Source organism: Bos mutus, chromosome 1, assembly GCF_027580195.1.
Source record: "Bos mutus isolate GX-2022 chromosome 1, NWIPB_WYAK_1.1, whole genome shotgun sequence".
Lineage (NCBI taxonomy): Eukaryota > Metazoa > Chordata > Mammalia > Artiodactyla > Bovidae > Bos > Bos mutus.
In genome coordinates this window covers 145916494-145931288 of record NC_091617.1, presented here as the reverse complement: position 1 = coordinate 145931288, position 14795 = coordinate 145916494, and the positions used below count along the sequence as shown (strand labels likewise).

The window sequence follows — 14795 nt, the reverse complement described above, 5'->3', positions numbered from 1 at the left end:
CAGTGGAACTGTCAGCGCTGAACTTGGGCATCTTCTGTTTCTAATTGAGGGAACTCACGCTGGGCATCCCTGTGGCTCAGATGGTAAAGAATCCACCTGCAATGCGGGAGACATGGGTTTGATCCCTGGGTTGGGAAGATCCCCTGGAGAAGGGAACGGCTACCCACTCCAGTGTTCTGGCCTGGAGAACTCCATGGACTGTATAGCCTGTGGGGTTGTAAAGATTCGGACACGACTGAGTGACGTTCACTTTCCCTTTTTTTTCACGCTGGGAGGCGAGGAAGAGGTTTGCCGAGAATAACAAGAAGCGCGTTGCCCTGAGACACAAACCTGGGTGCGGAGAGGGAACGGATGGCGTTTTCTGGGCTTTTGGTGAAATGCTTGGTCGCCTGCCACTGTTTCTGTCCGCGTGACTCAGGAGAAAAGTTAAGCAGAAACACCTCTAGGTCGTTACCTACTGAGCACATTAACAGATTCACAGTGAATGCGGCGGACTTTCTAGTCACTGCTGAGACTTCCCACGGCTGAATTCACCAGGGCACACCTCTTTCTCTCAAAACGAACCGTATTCTTTAAAAAGACAGAGAAATCCCCATGTCTGAAGGCCAAGCGCTGTCCTCACGCGAAAGGCTTGAAGAGGCAGGTTCTGTCAGAATCAGCGGGAGAGACAGAACCGCCGGGCCTGCCCGGGGAGGTGGTGACCCTCAGCCTGCGGCGGCCGGTGGGGCCGTCGAGGAAAGCCAGCTCATCTGGCTGTGAAGTGAGTCTGACTCTTAAACGGAAATTGGAATTATTGAATAAAAGTGTATAAGAAGTCAGAAATAGAGAATAGGTATAAAAACCCAGGGGATGGTTAGGGGAAACAGCGGAGCAACAGCCAATTCCCAACAGAATTGGTGGGAAATGACCTTGAAGGAGCATGCAGAACCAGATCGCGAGCAATCCCGGCATCACTCAAAGGCGTTTCGAGATCCTCCCTCTGCTGAGGTAGGTTTTACGACCCTAGAGGATCTGACAATTGTCAGGACCGAACACTCAGCTGCAGGAGACTCTCACCAGCGTGATATTCATCAGCTCTGGCCTTTCTACCTAAATCCCTTCACTCCGCGTCTCAGATGATCGGATTTTTAAAGCAGTCCTCTTCAATTTTTAGCTCATAGCCAACCACGTCCAAGACTTTTCCATAGGCTAGGGGATTTGTTTATTGTCAAGGGGACAGCATATTTTCCCCATCGGGGATGATGTACCCTCTCAAAAGTCACCCTGCCAGTCCCAGGCAGTTGAAAGCCGCAGGGAGACTTGACCCCTCTGCCTGCCCTCTGGAAGCTCGTCACGGGGGACTTCATCCCAGACTCTATACGGCTTGAACCCGTGTTGTACTTGGTGTCTTATAAGGATGAGCCTTGGCCTCTTCTGGTGAACAAGGGGAAGTTCTTTGAACCGGTTTTACCCTTGATGTGAAAACTACATGGAATTCAGCATTTCCCCCTTTATTTCTAGCTGAGGACACAGAGGCTAAGAGAAAGTAGATGGCTTTCTCTGGGATCACAGTGCAAGACCGGGGAGAATAACCCCCTCCAGTGGACCTGGCTACTTGCCAGTTACCTAGCTCCAAGATCTCCTTAGCGAGCCTCCTGACTGGGTCGCCTGACCGACTCACCCGGCATCTGGCGTGCAGGGAAGGGCAGGAGCGATGTTCCTCTGCCTGCTTTGACTCTTCCTGTGCTCCCCCAGCCCAGGGACAGCCGTGACCACGCGTCAACGACTGTTCCAGTCTTTTTCAGCTTCACTTAATCATTAAGGAGAGTTCCCGTACCATCTCTCATAATGGTTCTTTCAGGTAAAAGTTTAGCCTCTTGCGCCCTCAAAAATGGCTTCTGAGTGTTTGGGGGAGGGCAGAGAAAAGGGACCTTTGTATCCACATTGTTTTAGCTTGCGTTTTCCAGAGGTAGACCCTGAGATGAGGATTCTTTAAAGAAATGCTCCCAAGGAGTGTCTGGGAGGGAGTCTTCAGGGGACTCCCAGAGTACTGCTAACATCCTGACCTAGACAGTTGTTTCACTGGCGCATTTGTCACTAGAACATTTACCAAGGTGTGTGTGTATTAGTGCATACTTATGTATGTGTGCTACATTAAAAAATTCCAAGGGGTGGGGAGTGATAAATTAGGAGGATGAACAGATACAAACTACTGTATATACTGTATATAAAAAAGAGACACTGATGTATAGAACAGGCTTATGGACTCTGTGGGAGAGGGAGAGGGTGGGAAGATTTGGGAGAATTGCATTGAAACGTGAAATGTCATGTATGAAACGAGATGCCAGTCCAGGTTCAATGCACGATGCTGGATGCTTGGGGCTGGTGCACTGGGACGACCCAGAGGGATGGTATGGGGAGGGAGGAGGGAGGAGGGGGTTCAGGATGGGTTCTTAAATTTGTAAGGAATATATTAAATTAAAAAAATAAATTAAAAAAAAAAAAAAAAAAATATAAAAAATTTCCACTGCTCTATTTTTCCTGGATATGGATATGTGCTATGCTTAGCCAGTCCTGTCCAACTCTTTGCAATCCATGGACTACAGCCCACCAGGCTCCTCTGCCCATGGGATTCTCCAGGCAAGAATGCTGGACTGCGTTGCCATGCCCTCCTCCAGCGGATCTTCCCACCCAGGGATCAAGCCCAGGTCTCCTCCACTGAAGGTGAATTCTTTAACATCTGAGCCACCTACAGGAGCAACCAATTTATGAACATAGGCTAAATGGATATAGAGCCTATAGATTTAATTTATGGAGATAGGGCAAACATTTTTTTAAACATTTGGTTCTACCATGATACCTTTTTTTAAAAAAATAAGTATTATTGATGTATAATCATGTACATAAAATTAATTCTTAAAATGTATGACTCAGTGGTTTTTAGTATATTCACAGAGTTGTTTAACCTTTACCACCATTTAGTCTCAAAACATTTTCATCACCCCTTCCCCTGGTGGCTCAGATGGTAAAGAATCTGCCTGCAATGCAGGAGACCTGAGTTCGATCCGTGGGTCAGGAAGATCCCCTGGAGAAGGGAACGGCTATCCCCTCCAGTATTCTTGCCTGGAGAATTCCATGGACAGAGCAGCCTGGGGGTCTACCATTCATGAAGTCGCAAAGAGCTGGACATGACTGAGCAACTAGCACTTTCATTTTTCCGTCCCTGCAAAGAAACTCTTTACCATTAGCAGTCCCTCCCCACACCCTCCACCTCTATCCTGGGCAGCCACATGTCTACTTTGTGTCTCTGTGGATTTGCCTATTTTTCACATGTCATATAAATAAAGCCACACAGCATGTGTCATTTGTGGCAGACATCTTTCGGTTAGGATGTTTTCAAGGTTCATCCACATCCTATGTCACTACATCATTCCTTCCTATTGCCAAATAATATTCCATTGAATGGATGTGCTACATTTTGCTTACTGACTCATCAGTTGATGGACATTCGTGTGGTTGGTTTCTTGGTTATTATGAATAATGTTACTACGAGCATTCATGTGCAGGCTTTTATGTGGACACATGTTTTTATAGCTATTTCTATTTAACCAAATGGTAACTTAAACACTTGCACATTATACAACAGTCTTCCAATTCATCTTTTAGATCAAAGAAGAAGTCAATAATAGAATATTTATAGCTACATGATGCTTATATTTGCATTATATTAGAACTCATAGTGTTACACCAAAACTGCACTCAGAGGAAACTTCATACACTTAACTGTTATCACACTGAAAAGAAGAAAAACAAGTGAATTATGCTTTCAGTTGAGAAAAGCCAAAAGAACAAGAGGAATAATAATGAATAAGAGGAATCATTGAAAGAAGAGAAGGTGGAACCGTCCTAGTAGTGGTGTGGTTTCAGGCAAAGGCACGTAGACCATTGCCGGTGCCAGCCGGCAAAGTCGATCGGTCCCGAGAACATGCACAGCGGGGCTGAGAAAGGGAACTACAGCAAGAGACTACAACAAAGATGGGGTCGAGAGGTTCAGACACGTCTCCACGAAGGGACGCAGTCTGACACCAACTTTATTCAGCATCTTATATTTATACAGAAGAGCGTGAGAAAAACAAGACAGTTGACATTTTTTCTTGGTTGACCTATACATCTTACAAACAGTCACAAGAAATCTTGAGAGCATGGGAATGGCTCCCTGTTATTATTTCTTACACCAGATTTCCCTGTGCGTGAGAAGTTTGCACAGAACTCCAAGTGTCTGCAGTAAATAAGCGCCTAATCTCTGGGGTGGCGGGACAGAGAGCTATGTTTGCAAGCAAACCCTCAAGGACTGAGGCAGCTCCCAGAGCTTGTGTCCTTCAGACAAAGGACCCTGTTCTCACGGGCAGCTCCCCGCAGACCATCGCCTCAACCCAGTCCTGCAGGGAACCCTGTTGTCTTAAGTTGTTTCCTAAAGTCCCCGCTTGAGGACTTAAGGTGGAAGGACTGGGTTTTCTTATTCCCTCTGTAGTCACTCCAGTAGCTTGAAAGTGAAAGTGTTAGTCACTCAGTCGTGTCTGACTCTCTGCGACTCCATGGACTGTAGCCCGCCAGGCTCCTCTGTCCATGGGATTCTCCAGGCAAGAATACTGGAGTGGGTTGCCATGTCCTTCTCCAAGGGATCTCCCCAACCCAGGGATCAAACCAGGTCTCCCGCATTGCAGGCGAACCAGTAGCCTGAAGGACATCTCCAAAGAAGAGTTTGAGTGCAGGTGATGGAGGCGCAAAGAGCCGGTAAGGGGACTGCGGGCGTCTGGCAGAGCATCAGCAGCGTCCCCCTCACGGTGTCTTCCGGTTTCCGTGGAACAGTCCTTTGTCTGCATGGCTGCATCCTACCACACGGCTGCACTGGGTAAGCTGCTGCAGGTGGCAGTCGGTATCACTGGGAGCACAGCCTTCCCAGGTGACGGTGCCTTGTGTGACCTGCACACTTCAATGCACACCGTGCACAGACCTTGCCGTGGATCACATGGCACCCTCTCCCTGTGCCGCCCGGCTTAGGCAGTTCACTGAGGGGCTTGGCTCCATGCTGACCTTGCCCTTGCCCACTGTGAACCCCAGAAAGCCTTGGGGCTCTTATCTCATTTACCTTTCTTCTTCCCCTTGGGGGCATGGGAGAACTTCCAAAGTTAGTTCTGTCCACACCTAACTTGGACTCAAGAACATGCCCCCTGGCCTCAACATCACCTAAGGGTGGGCAAAGCACCTAAGCCACCCCTCCCTCACCCATATAAGGAACAAGGCCATTTGGGGAGCAAGCAAGCAGGGAAGGCTGCTGTATGTTCTCAGCCCACCTCGCTGCAGCAGGGCCCTAATAAAGCCGTGCCTGAATTCCTAAAGAGGAATTCCTAGACCTGCTACTGTTCGGGTTGGGCTGTTCCTGAATTTGGAGTCAGGGCAGCCTGGGAGGCAGGGTGCTCCTGTGCCTTAAGACCGAGTTTGTGAAGAGCACCCTTGGGAGACTGCACTGACTCTCTAGACTGCTTTGGGAAGTAAAGTCATTTTCCCAGCACTGGTTCTTCCAATCCTGGAACATGGTGTCTCTCCACCTGTTTGTGTTGACTTTGATTTCCTTCATCAGTGTCTTATAGTTTGCTGCATACAGGTCTTCAGTCTCTTTTATTCTTAGGTATTTTATTCTTTTTGTGGCAATGGTGAATGAGGCTGTTTCCTTAATTTCTCTTTCTGATTTTTCATTGTTAGTGTACAGGGATGCAAGGAATTTCTCTGTATTAATTTTATATCCTATGACTTAGCTTTAGTAATTTTCTGTTGGCATCTTTAGGATTTTCTGTGTATAATATCATGTCATCTGTAAACAGTGAGAGTTTTATTTCTTCTTTTCCAGTCCAGATTCTTTTATTTTTTTTTCCTTCTCTGATCGCCACATCTAGGACTCCCAAAACTATGTTGAATAATAGTGGTGAGAGTGGGCACCCTTGTCTTGTTCCTGATCTGAGAGGAAATGCTTTCGGTTTTTCACCATTGAGCATATTTTTTACAGTGGGTTTGTTGTATATGGCCTTTATTATGTTGAGGCAATGCAGAAGATGTGGGTTTGATTCTTGGGTCAAGAATATCCCCTGGAGAAGGAAATGGCAACCTACTCCAGTATTCTCGCCTGGGAAACCCCATGGGCAGAGGAGCCTGGCATGCTACAGCCCATGGGGTCACAAAAGAGTTGCACACAACTTAGTGACTAAACGACAACAGCCTTCTATGCCCACTTTCTGCAGGGTTTTTATCATAAGAAACACATGAAAGATGCTCACCATTGCTCATTATTCAGTTCAGTTCAGTCGCTCAGTTGTGTCCGACTCTTTGCGACCCCATGAATTGCAGCACGCCAGGCCTCCCTGTCCATCACCAACTCCCGGAGTTCACTCAGACTCACGTACTGAACACATGAAAAGATGCTCAACATTGCTCATTATTAGAGAAAATCAAATCAAAACTATAATGAGCTATCACCTCACACTGATCAGAATGGCCATCAACAGAAAATCTGTAAACAATAGGCGCTGGAGAGGGTGTGGAGAAAAGGGAACCTCTTGCACTGTTGGGGGATGTAAACTGATACAGCCACTCTGGAGAACAGTCTGGAGATTCCTTGAAAAACTAGGAATAAAACCACCATATGACCCAACAATCCCACTACAGGGCACATACCCTGAGGAAAGCAAAACTGAAAAAGACACATGTACCCCAATGTTCATTGCAGCCCTGTTTACAATACTTAGAATATGGAAACAACCTACATGTCTATAGACAGATGAATAAAGAAGTTGTGGTCCATGTAAACAGTAGAGTTTTACTCAGCCATAAAAAGGACTGCACTTGAATCAGTTCTAATGAGGTAGGTAAACCTAGAGCCTATTATACAGAGTGAAGTAGGTCAGAAAGAGAAAAAAATATCACATATTAATGCATGTATATGGAATCTAGAAGAATGAGCCTATTTGCAGGGCAGCAATGGAGGACGTAAGAGAGCAGGCCTGAGGCACAGCTGGGAAGGAGAAGGTGAGACGACTGGGAGGGCGGCACTGAAGCACGGACTTTACCGCGTTACCATGGATGGCCAGCGGGTATTTGCTGAGAGCTCACAGCCACGGCTCTGTGACAACTAGAGGCGTGGGATGGGTGGGCGGTGGAAGGGGGCTCAAGAGGGGGTGTGTGTGTACCTGTGGCTGATTCATGTTGATGCATGGCAGAAGCCAACACAATATTGTAAAACAATTATGCTTTAATTAAAAATTAAAAAACCTGAGTTTGTGAAAATCTCCTCTGGTCTGGTTGCTTCCTCCACTCTCAAAACGTGCCGTTTTCAGAGAAGCCATCTCCCTCCTCTTGTGTTTCTCTCTTCCCTAAATCCTGTGAGAAGAACCAAAGTCGGGCTTTTCACTTCCTGGGCATCACGCCCTTCTTACCTGGGGCGCCAGGCCCCTTGGCCTTGACCAGAGGGGGATGGGATACTCAGCTGCACTGTGGAAGACATCCTCTGATGTGAGTCAGCTCCTCTTGGTAAGTTAGAGACAGAGATAAGGTTGTTTAGAAATCCCTTTTCTTTTGACAGACACTTGTTTTTAAGTCTTGCTGTGCATTTGAAAATTCTATTTTCCAAGTCAGAGGCTAAACTATAACTTTCTTTTTCTTTGCATTCCTAAATAACAGTCCTAATTCCTTTCAAGGCAGATGGATGCCTCAGGCTGCCTAAGGATCTATCTCTAGAAGAACATGTAGAGAAAAATGCTAGTGTTATTATTAGAGTAGTACAAGTCCAGCCCAATATTCTGACTCACAATTTGAAGGTTTGGTATCAGGCTGTAGATTCCATCTTATCATCTCAGTTGGTTAGGAGTCAAACCTGAAGCCAATATCTGCTCCTATTGAAACTAAGAAGGACCTTGTGGGGTTCTTGGGCATGAAAGCCTTTTTCTCCCTCCATTTCTTCTAGGCAAGACTCCAGCCCCCATGACCTTCCCTGAGTTCCAAAGGTTAGCGACATTACTTTGCCAACAAAGGTCCATCTAGTCAAGGCTATGGTTTTTCCAGTAATCATGTATGGATGTGAGAGTTGGACCATAAAGAAAGCTGAGCGCCAAAGAATTGATGCTTTTCAACTGTGGTGTTGGAGAAGAGAGAGTCCCTTGGACTCAAGGAGATCCAACAAGTCAATCCTAAAGGAAATCGACCCTGAATATTCATTGGAAGGACTGATGCTGAAGCTGAAGCTCCAGTAGTTTGGCCACATGATGCAAAGAGACAACTCATTAGAAAAGACCCTGATGCTGTGAAAGATTGAAGGCAGGAGAAGTGGATGACAGAGCATGAGATGGTTGGATGGCATCACCGACTCAATGGACATGGGTTTGAGCAAGCTCTGGGAGATGGTGAAGGACAGGGAGGCCTGGAGTGCTACAGTCCATGGGGTTGCAGAGTCAGAAAGGACTGAAAAACAGCAAATCAAGGGAGGAGCAACCAAGAAACCACCTGAAGCAAGATTAAAGGACCAGAGAAGCTCATCAAGATTAGGAGACCATCACCTGAGACCCTGCACACACCTTAGTCTTGTCAGCAATCCCGCCCTTGAACGATTGCTATGAAACTCCTCATCAAACCCTTCCCGATTGGGACACATTATTTTTGAGGGCAGGAGCCCACTGTGTCCCCCTTTGCCTGACAACCCAGTGAAGCTATCTCTTTCTACTTTACCCAAAACTCTGCCTCCGAGATGCGATTTGACACCAATGCAGAGGCTGAGACTTTCGGCATCATGTAATTAACACACATGCAATTTCCTCACTCAGGGGATGGCATTCCAAATTGTGCAGAGGTGTAAATGATTATAAAAACGATCATTCCTTGCAGCAGACCATCATTTTTTACAATAGACTATAATTTTAGAAACTAGCATAACTTCCTAGTTAGTGGGCTTTCTAGTCCCCACATCAAACAGTTTTTTATGGGTGTTTTGTTTTGCCTCAGACTCCAATAAGACTCTGACATGGTACTGTTGTTGGCCTAGTTTTTATTTAAAACTTTGAGTAGTTTTTATTTAAAACTCGTCACAGGTATTTTTGCATTGGTTTTTGACCTTTAAAAATTATACATTAAAATATTTCAAATGTTGATTACTGAGGGTTTTTTCATTAAAACAGAATTATATTTTCTCTTTAATTGAAGTATAGCTGATTTGCAATGTTGTATTAATTTCTGCTGTACAAAAAAAAATGCTGTTCAGCAAAGTGATTCAGTTACACATATAAGTATATTCTTTTTCATTATGATTTCTCATAGGATATTGAATTTAGTTTGCTGTGCTATACAGTAGGATCTTGTGTCTATTCATTCTATAGATAATAGTTTGCATTTGCTAACCCCAACTTCACAGTCCATCCTTCCCCCACTGATTACTGAGTTTTTTGATACGCACTTAAATTTTACATGTGGGGCAAGTGCCTCTCTTACTTCACTCTCTTGTCGTCAAGGACCAAATTCACATGGCCTTCCCTCATGTCACCAAATGGATTCGAGATTTTCCTTGAATTCACGTACGAGACTTCTTTACCTTTCTTGCGACCTTACCTCCGGACTCATCTGTGTCCCTGTCTTACTACTCACCTTCCTCCTTCAGTTGTAAACCACTAGAGGCTAGAATACTGTTTTGATTGACCTTTGCATCCTTTCAACGTCTACTAAAGTACCTTGTACAATAAAGGTTTATTTAAGGAAGTAGAATACTTTCTGTTTCCAATGGAAGGAGAAAGTAAAACACATTTTACAAGAATTTATGTCAGAATGGTTATAGGGTTGCTTTTTTTTTTTTAAAGCAAGGATAACTTTTAGGCCATCTTGGAAATTTACTTACATTGAATGCCTTATTTTTTCATGATATAACTGAATTATTACTATATCACACTCAATTTCTATCCCCCTAGCAAACAAGACTAATAGTAGTTAGAAAGGTGGTCACCGAAAACAAGAGGGATTAAAAACCTAAATGTTTGCCCTTTTAGTTTGCAAAAAGGATAATCTACACACAGATACCCAGAAGTTGACTGTACAATTTATCTTTACGCAATTTGATGCAATATTGCCATAGGACATGACACAGTAATTTATTTCTAAAATGTATTTTCAGTATTCTCAGATCAAACTTTGTTTTCCTCTTGACATAATTGATTACTGCTTTCACTGGGATTTATTTTAAAGTAATTCTGAACTGAAAAACTGCAAGAAAAGTAGAAACTGCTCATGGCTCTATTAGGGCAGCGGTGTCCAGAATAGCATGGCAGAACGCTTTTTTTCTTTCTTGCTATTTGATTGTTCTATTTCTTTATTGCTGTAATCATTGGAGAAAGGACTCCAGGTCACACATCAGTCTTACGAATGAAGATGAAGGCGCACAGGTTGAAATACCCCGTCTTCCGCGGCAGGGATTGAGTACACGAAGCACAGAGGTTCGAGAGCGCTGTGAACGAATTGTGCCTTTTTGGATACTTCACTTCCGCTATAAAATCAAGTCCTCGGCTGCATTTCCCCACATGCATCAATGAGCTATTTTAAAAATATTTGTTTATTACATTTTTTATTTGGCTGTGCTGGGTCTTCCTTGCTGTGCATGGGCTTTCTCGAGCTGCGGCGAGCGGGGCTCCTCTCCGGTTGTGGCGTGTGGCCTTCTCCCTGCGGAGGCTTCTCTTGCTGTGAAGCGCCGGCTCTAGGCTCATGGGCTCAGTACTTGGGGCTCCCAGGCCCTAGAGCACAGACTCAGTGGTTGTGGCGCTCCGGCTTAGCTGCTCCGGGGGATGTGGGATCTTCTTGGCCCAGGGATCGAACTGGTGTGCCCCCCAACCCACCGCCCTGCCCCATTGCAAGGCAGACTCTTAACCACTGGACCACCAGGGAAGCCTCATCCATTAGCTATTCCTGTATAACAAGCAATCACAAATTGCAGTACCTTAAAGCAATAATAGTTTATTATTTCTTGTAAATGTATAGATTGACAGGGAGCTTCTGCTGATCTGGAGCAGGCTCGGATGGTTTTGGGTAGGCACCCTCTTGGGTCTGTGGTCAACTGACCCCCAGGCATCCAGGACTGGCCACGATGGGTGGTTACACTGTTCTGTAGCAGGCAGCCCTGGGCTTGTTAACATGGTGGTGTGGTTCCAAGAGGGAGAGGGCAAGAGCATCAATCTCCCTTCAAGATCAGGCCCAACACCCTCACATTATTTTTCAGCTGCCGTCTATTGCCAAAGGGAGACATAGGCCCATCAGAGACTCTCTGGAATGAGCTGCAAAGGCACATCATATAAGGCAGGGATCCAAGGAGGGAATAATTGAGGTGGGCCCTTTTTATAATCAATCTACCATAGAGTGTGAGATGGTCTCTTTTCTTGGTCTTGAAAATATTTGAGATAGAGTTCAAAAAATATATACAGCTATACAAAATTGTTTAACATAATAAATAAAAATATAAGATTAGGTGTGGTTAGCAGAATTCTAAGATGGTCCCGAAGATTCCTGCCCTTTGGTACACATATCACTTCTAATCCTCTCCCTTTGATCTTGAGAAGGATCTGTGGATACAATGAGAGAGTCACTCCCCTGATTGTTAGATTCGACGGCAAAAGCGACAGCAGGGCCATTTCCCTGACTGTGTGACGTGATGTAAGGCTGTCCGTGCAGGGCCTCCCTGGTGGCTCAGTGGTAAAGGATCTGCCTGCCAATGCAGGAGACATGGGTTTGATCCCTGGTCTGGGAAGATCCCACATGTTGTGGAACAACTAAACCTGTGCGCTGCAACTATTGAGCCTGTGCACTAGAGCTGGGAGCTAACTCCTGAGCCCACGTGCCCGAGAGCCCGCGCTCCACAGTAAGAAAAGCCACCGCAGTGAGAAGCCTGAGCACCGTTAACTGGAGAGTAGCCTCCACTCCCCGCAACTAACAAGAGCCTGCGCAACAGCGGAGACCCAGCACAGCCTGTACATGTATATGTATATGTGTGTTCATTGGAAGAACTGATGCTGAAGCTGAGACTCCAATACTTTGGCCACCTGATACGAAGAGCTGACTCATTGGAAAAGACCCTGATGCTGGGAAAGAGGAAAAGGGGACAACAGAGGATGAGATGGTTGGGTGGCATCACTGACTCAATGGACATGGGTTTGGGTGGGCTCTGGGAGATGGTGATGGACAGGGAGGCCTGGCGTCCTGCAGTCCATGGGGTTGCAAAGAGTCGGACAAGACTGAGCGACTGAACTGAACTGATACATATACATATATGTATATATATAAATATATTTGATCTTGAGTTCCCAAAAGGAATGCAGTCCAGCTATCACCTACGTTGCAGTTTTGTGAGACCCTAAACAGAAGAAACAGCCAAGCTCTGCCTGACTCCTGACCCACAGAAACAGAGATAATAAATGCATGTTGTTTCAAGTCACCAAACTAATGGTAATTTGGTAAGCAGCAACAGAGAACTCATACATCAGGGGAATACCCAAATAAGATGTTAAGATGCAGACAAATGGATAATAAGAACCATATTTTGCAGATACTGCAGACAGGGGCTTTGGAGAGTTAGTAAGTTGAAATACAAATTTGATTCTGAGACTCTTGAAGGCCAAAATTACAGGGAAAAGACAATCTTTATTATTACATTCACTTTTGTGTGAAGCATGTGATTCCTTTTTCAGACTTAAAAGACATGAGTATCCCAATTGTGAATGCAATATTCACAATTCACAATTCATTCAACAATTCACAATGGTTACCAATCAACATCCACCCTGGGGTGGTAATATCAGAAGGCTGCAGCTGGTGTGCAGGATTTAGAGATATGTGAGGTATCAGGACAAAAGATGTTTCAACTTACGGGGTACTCCAGAGCTGTGGCTGGGTTACAAAGTCAGATGGGGTTGTCTAAAAAGCCCTGGTACAACAAAGGCCCGTCTAGTCAAGGCTATGGTTTTTCCTGTGGTCATGTATGGATGTGAGAGTTGGACTGTGAAGAAGGCTGAGTGCCGAAGAATTGATGCTTTTGAACTGTGGTGTTGGAGAAGACTCTTGAGAGTCCCTTGGACTGCAAGGAGATCCAACCAGTTCATTCTGAAGGAGATCAGCCCTTGGATTTCTTTGGAAGGAATGATGCTAGAGCTGAAACTCCAGTACTTTGGCCACCTCATGTTAAGAGCTGACTCATTGGAAATGACTCTGATGCTGGGAGGGATTGGGGGCAGGAGGAGAAGGGGACGCCAGAGGATGAGATGGCTGGATGGCATCACTGACTCGATGGACGTGAGTCTGAGTGAACTCTGGGAGTTGGTGATGGACAGGGAGGCCTGGTGTGCTGCGATTCATGGGGTCGCAAAGAATCAGACACGACTGAGTGACTGAACTGAACTGAACTGAACTGATTCAAGTAGGACAGTGGCAGATGAGATTGCTCCAAGACAGAAGCAACAGGTCCCCAAAGGAAAATCTCTCACATCTCGCAGGTTCAGCAGAGTGGGGGAGGGAACCAGCTCCAGTACCCCCTACCTCTGCCACCAGCCTTGCCATCCATTAAACCCAACTGGTGAGTCACTGATTGATTCGGGCTGGAGGGTAAGCTGGGGTGAAGAGGCAGCTAGAAGAATCTGTCAGTGATCTTGACCTGAGATGGACCTATTCTGCTCTAGCAATGTGGTGGTAGGGATGGAAGTGGGTGGTTTGGAGAGAAATTTAAGAGGTGTCAGATTATTGGATCACCAAGTGGGGGTATCCAGAGATGCAGAAGGAAAATTAAAAGAAGGAATTGTCATAGAAACCAAGGAAGAAATCATTCTAAAAGCGTGATCAACCACTTCAGATGCTGTAGGGAAGTAAGACTGGGACGTGTTCATCACGTGTGTCAGTTCAGAGGTGATTTGACATCTTTAGTGATGAAGGCGGAGAAAATGGGATCCAGAATCCAGGTGAGAGACTCACCTTGAATAGAAGGGAAAAGTTTCCTAGAAATGAGTGAGAAAAAGAGGGAAGGAAGGTGCTTTTTTATCCCTTCAGAGAAGAAGAGTAGGAAAAGGAATTTAATGTAGTTTAATGTAGTTCCAACCTAGATAGCATATTGAAAAGCAGAGACATTACTTTGCCAACAAAGGTCTGTTTAGTCAAGGCTATGGTTTTTCAGTGGTCATGTATGGATGTGAGAGTTGGACTGTGAAGAAAAGCTGAGTGCCGAAGAATTGATGCTTTTGAACTGTGGTGTTGGAGAAGACTCTTGAGAGTCCCTTGGACTGCAAGGAGATCCAACCAGTTCATTCTGAAGGAGATCAGCCCTTGGATTTCTTTGGAAGGACTCATGCTTAAGCTGAAACTCCAGTACTTTGGCCACCTCATGCGAAGAGTTGACTCATTGGAAAAGACTCTGATGCTGGGAGGGATTGGGGTCAGGAGGAAAAGGGGACGACAGAGGATGAGATGGCTGGGTGGCATCACCAACTTGATGGATGTGAGTTTGAGTGAACTCCGGGAGTTGGTGATGGACAGGGAGGCCTGGTGTGCTGTGATTCATGGGGTCGCAAAGAGTCGGACACAGCTGAGCAACTGAAATGAACTGAACTGAACTGAATGTAGTTCCTACTGTATTTTTTTCCCACTTTCTCTGTCAAGCAGGAAGAGAATTGCACTGACCGTGAGTGAGGACATTCCTTGGGCTGAACACTGCAAGTGAAAGTTAAAGTCGCTCAGTGTGTCCGACTCTTTGTGACCCCATG

General features: G+C 45.5%; 1 pseudogene; it reads right to left on the bottom strand.

Annotated features, from left to right (window-relative positions):
• Positions 1 to 263: 263 nt before the first annotated feature.
• LOC138986057 (myocardin-related transcription factor A-like) overlaps positions 264 to 14795 on the bottom strand; it is a 60252-nt pseudogene continuing 45720 nt past the window's right edge.